Genomic DNA, 6,000 nt, shown 5'->3' with positions numbered 1-6,000 from the left:
CATATGTTGATTCTTTTTATTTTCTTCCGTTTCTGTATGTCACCTTAAGCTCGTGTAGTCTGGGCTGAGGTTTAACCAGAAAAGCGACAGCTGCCTTCCTTTGGATGCGCATTCACGCTTTCATTCATTCAGAGTGTGAATGAACGGAAAAAACGCTTTAGCAGAAAAAAGCAATTGTCTTGAGCCTAAGCGACTGGCAGAATTCTGTTATTCATTTATAACCCACCAGACAGCAATGACTGTGAAAATGTAAGACTGATGCTAAATAAATGTTTGCCTGAAGAACTTGTCTTTTGGGCTTAAGAAAAACCTTTAAAACTCTAGGAAACAAAGAGGAAATGAGGTTGAATCTCATGGATTCTCATTCTAAACTATAATTTGCCTTTTGCTCATAAAGGAAAACACGTGTTATTGTTTAGTCACTAACTCTTTGGGACCCCATGGACTGAAGCCTGCCAGGCTCCTCTGTCCGTGGGATTTCCAGGCAAGAATCCTGGAGTGGGTTGCCATTTCCTTTTCCAGGGGATCTTCCCAGCCAAGGGATCGAATCCAGGTCTCCCGCATTAGCAGGTGGATTCTTCACCACGAGTCACCAGGGAGACCCATGCTTGAAGAAGATCTGGGTTCTATTAATTGTTGTTGAAAATAGAAATTTGAAAGAGAACCATAAACTGAATGTATATTCCTTTTTCTCTGTAGCATCTAGTAACAGGTAATTGCCAAAAGTTGGGACAGGGTCTTTTATCACCAGAAGCTGTATTCTTCCTGGATCAGCAGTGTCTCTTGAACTTCTTTGAAGTTCACACAGCTTGGTTTAAGATCTTTTCATCTAAAATATTCAAACAAAAAGGTCTACATGTTGCCTTTGGGGATCCAACTAATAAATATATATATTTTGGTGCCTGTGCGGGAAATGAAAGCAGACAGTGAGCAGGTGACGAACAGCGGTTCCCTGTTGGTTACGACATGCGTCCACACACACAAAGCAGGGCCGATGAGAAGGAGAGTTTGCACAAGATTAGATGACCTGACCCAGAATCACCTGAGAGAACTCCCAAGTGAGTGGGCTGTGTCATCAGTCACTTCATTCCTTTGATCTCAGATTTCTTGGCCTTAAGCAAGTGAGGAGAGAGAGGATATTCTGTATGCCTTGCTGTTTGGCCCTTGGAAATGCAGACTACTGTGTCACTCAGGAGACACTCAAAGTTTGATACAAACGGTGGAGGATCGAGCACTGGAGGTTCTGGTCCATTCACATCGTTCTTGGATTGTGCGAATAAACCTGGCTTTGACTTTACTTGGTGATCTACATTTGTTTACTTGAGTTATGGGAACATTTCATTAGTTTGGAATTTGTCATCAGTTGGACCCTGTTCATGAGATTTTTATTGAGTGAAATGTCCATAATAAAAGGTGTAATTCAAGGTCAAGATTTTTATGTTTACAACACTTTGCCTTATAATAAAAGCTGATTCTGAAGTGCATTTTTATTGACTTACCTATTTTGGCAGGAATATACTGATATATTAACTTATACTTTATAAAATTTCTGAAAGTAACCATTTCATAAAAGGACATAAAACTCTTCAGAATTTTAATCACTTTGGTTAGAAACTCCTGATTTCTAGAATTACAGACTTGGGACAGAGTGATCGAAGAGTTCAGTTTAGGAGATAATTCAGTGTGAGTTGAAGCTAGGGAGAGCAATCTGTGTGTGTGTGTGTGTATGAGCGCTCAGCTGTGTCTGACTCTTTGTGACCCTATAAATTGTAGCCCACCAGGCTCCTCTGTCCATGGAATTTTCCAGGTAAGAATCCTGGATTGAGTCGCCGTGTCCCCCTCCAGGGGAACTCCCCAAACCAGGGACTGATTGAACCACTGTCTCCTGCATTGCAGGTGGGTTCTTTTGTGCGGAACCACCTGGGAAGCCCCCAGTTATTCCATAAAAACATTTAATTTCCAACTTCTCTCAACTGTCTCAAAGAAGTGCTTGTAGTCATACTCACTCTTTGAAATCAGACCAGGCTCCTCCTCCTGTGTGAAGCCTTCCCTGAGCCCCCCCACCACCAGCTGGATAACCTCCATAGCCGCGGTCCTGCCGTCCCTGCTGTTTGGTTTGCTCTTTAAGCTCCGTGCTCCCGGGTACTTGTGTGCACTCCTTAGGGGCTGTCAGACTGCCCACAGTGCGCTGAGCACTTGACCCCTGTGCGGAGGACCTCTGTAGAGTCACCCCACGCTAGCGCATGCGGTTTGTAATCCGAGTCAAACCCTGCGCTCCGTCTACAGTGGGAGGAGTGGCTTTGCTCTCACTATGAGCCGGAACATTTGGGAGACAGCAGTGATGCCCAGGAATGACTAATCAGCTCCTTAGAAGCTTGCAAATCAAATCTGGTAAGTTTTCGGAATGTGAGGAAGAGGTGTTTAAACAGAAATAGAGTCACAGATGTAGAAAACAAATGCGTGGTCCCAGGGGGAACCCTAGGGAGAGGGGTGAATTGGGAGATCGGGACGGACACATACACGCTACTGTATGTACAACAGGCAGCTGACAAGGACCACAGCGCCGGGAACTCTACTTAATGCTCTGTAATGAGCTACATGGGGAATAAATCTAAACAAGAAGCGTGGGTGTGTGTATAACGGTTCACTCTGCTGTACCCCCGAAACCACAACATTGTAAGTCAACTATATTCCAATAAAAATTAGAACAAGCAGAGAGTTACACACTTTGTGCATTTTAAGTGACTTAAAGGAAGTCTTCCATCTTCAAATTTTAGAAATATGCAAAAACATCTATTTCTGCTTTGTTGACTATGCCAAAGCCTTTGACTGTGTGGATCACAATAAACTGTGGAAAATTCTGAAAGAGATGGGAATACCAGACCACCTGACCTGCCTCTTGAGAAACCTGTATGCAGGTCAGGAAGCAACAGTTAGAACTGGACATGGAACAACAGACTGGTTCCAAATAGGAAAAGGAGTTCGTCAAGGCTGTATACTGTCACCCTGCTTATTCAACTTCTATGCAGAGTACATCATGAGAAACGCTGAGCTGGAAGAAGCACAAGCTGGAATCAAGATTGCCAGGAGAAATATCAACAATGTCAGATATGCAGATGACAACCACCCTTATGGCAGAAACTGAAAAGGAACTAAAAAGCCTCTTGACGAAAGTAAAAGAGGAGAGTGGAAAAAGTTGGCTTAAAGCTCAACATTCAGAAAACTAAGATCATGGCATCTGGTCCCATCACTTCATGGGAAATAGATGGGGAAACAGTGTCAGACTTTATTTTTTTGGGCTCCAAAATCACTGCAGATGGTGACTGCAGCCACGAAATTAAAAGACGCTTACTCCTTGGAAGGAAAGTTATGACCAACCTAGATAGCATATTCAAAAGCAGAGACATTACTTTGCCAAGAAAGGTCCGTCTAGTCAAAGCCATGGTTTTTCCAGTGGTCATGCATGGATGTGAGAGTTGGACTGTGAAGAAAGCTGAGTGCCGAAGAATTGATGCTTTTGAACTGTGGTGTTGGAGAAGACTCTTGAGAGTCCCTTGGACTGCAAGGAGATCCAACCAGTCCATTCTAAAGGAGACCAGTCCTGGGTGTTCATTGGAAGGACTGATGCTGAGATTGAAACTCCAATACTTCGGCCATCTCATGCGAAGAGTTGACTCATTGGAAAAGACTCTGATGCTGGGAGGGATTGGGGGCAAGAGGAGAAGGGGATGACAGAGGATGAGATGGCTGGATGGCATCACTGACTCGATGCACTTGAGTTTGCGTGAACTCTGGGAGTTTGTGATGGACAGGGAGGCCTGGCATGCTGCGATTCATGGGATTGCAAAAAGTCGGACACAACTGAGTGACTGAACCGAACTGAATAAGGGCTTATAATAAGTAAATAAACCTTGTGTTTCTGTAAATGTATCCATGTGTTCATGTACTTTTCCATCTCTGGGCATCCATCCATCCATCAGACTTTTAATTAGTATCTGCCATGGGTTCAGAATTCCACGGACAGAAGAGCCTGGTGGGCTACAGTCCATGGGGTCGGGAAGAGCTGGACGTCACTCCACTGGGGGTTCAGCCATGTGTTATAGTGGAGGCAGAGCAAAGGGAAGCTTGCTGGTGTAGGTCGCTTTAAGCTGAAGCAAGTAAAGTCGTTTGTACAAGGCTGGAAGACCTACCGCCTGATAAAACGTGCAGATTTCTGCCTGAAGGCAGTAGGAAGTCGGGGGGTCTTTAAGGAGGTAAGTGACCTGAGGGCTTCTTACGTGAAGGCAGTTTTATGTGGTGTGTAAGACAGGCTGGTGTGGGGAAAGAGCAAGAAGGAGAAAGACGTTCAAGGACGACCTCCCACGTGCTAGCCTCTGTTCTGGATATATTAGGTTGACTTGCACAAGCTAGCTTAAGTATTCCCTTTTTACAAATGATCAAACGCACTAAGTAGAATGTCCAGGGTGACACACATCCCTGGAAGGGACAAAGGAAGGATTCTCACGGGTTTGTTCCCCTGGCTCACGGCCGCTCCTTAGTGGGTTTCTCATAACCTGAATGGACTTTCTGGCCAGCCCAATACATCCATCCTGCGATGCCTGGCACAGGGGTTCAGATGACAGGGCTGGCCGCGGTGACACAGGAGTGAGGGGAGCGGCTTTAACTGCTGAAGGAGAAGTCTGCGGGCAGGGTCTGATGACCGATGGCAGGAGGCTGGGTGATGACAGAAGGGAAGAACGGCTTTACGACAGCAAGTCTGGAAGGTTGAGTGAATAGGAATTTCACTGAGTGAGACAGAGACTTGAGGAGGAAAGGAGAGTGATTTTAGAACGGCAAGTTGGTTTGAGGTGTTTCTGCTTTTCTAGGAGTACAGTGTTAACAGCAGATAGTAACTCAAGGAGATTGAGACGGGTGGGGAGTGATGCTGGACGACTCACTCAGACCGTGACAGTCGTCAGGACTGAGTCCCCGTGGGCCCGTCCCCATAAGAAGGGCTGTGCAAATGCAGAGTGGACGTTTCCGTGGGCCCGTCCCCATAAGAAGGGCTGTGCAAATGCAGAGTGGACGTTTCCAAGGGCCCGTCCCCATAAGAAGGGCTGTGCAAATGCAGAGTGGACGTTTCCAAGGACTGAACCAAAATATTTGGTTTAAAAAATAACTTTTTGCTCTGATTTGATGTAGCGTTGGAAACACTGATGCAAATGGCCCATTTGTGCTAAACAAGCTCAGAGCTTAGACACTTCTTTGTCACAAAGTTCTGGTTATTCTACACTCTCTAGAATAACTATCCTTAACAAAAGTTAACTGCATGAATATATTTGCAACAGTTTTACATTATTTATCAGACTGCATAATTGTTTTAGAAGTTTGGCTGACACAAGATGCTTAAGTCTTGATAAAATTAAAAAAGCAAGTTGCAGACCAATATTACAATATTTACCTACTATTCTGTTCTATCCACATTGAAAATTGTGACGAGTCAACTCCAGACACTTCACCACGCTACCTCCTGGCGATGGGATTGTGCAGTGTTACCCTCACTTAACTGTTCATGTTTAACATTTCTCTATGGTTGGAAAAGTGTTTTGCAATCAACCTGTGTACTCAGAACCTTAATACTTTACAGGAAAATCACAGAAGATTTCAGAGTAAAATTCTACCTTACAAAAATCATCTATCACCTTTTTAATACCCTTATCATAATAAATGATATGAATGAATGAAGAAAAACGAGGCACCAGTATTTAGAGAAATGGAGGCAGTGATTATTTTAAAAGCAGAATAAAAGGGTCAGTGGGAGGGTGGGGCGATTTGCTTGTTTCTAAATGCAGAAATATTAGTAATGATTTATTTTCTCTATATCTTCCTAATAAAAAACATATGCTGGCATGAATAACATATTTCATTGTTTCTAGAATGTTTAATTGCATTTGATCTGATTGATTAAAAAGATTACCATGATCAGTATAGTGAAATTGAACTTCCCTAACTTAAAAGAGG

The sequence above is a fragment of the Bos mutus genome, chromosome 14 (genome assembly GCF_027580195.1).
Source record: "Bos mutus isolate GX-2022 chromosome 14, NWIPB_WYAK_1.1, whole genome shotgun sequence".
Lineage (NCBI taxonomy): Eukaryota > Metazoa > Chordata > Mammalia > Artiodactyla > Bovidae > Bos > Bos mutus.
This window is presented reverse-complemented; position numbering follows the sequence as displayed.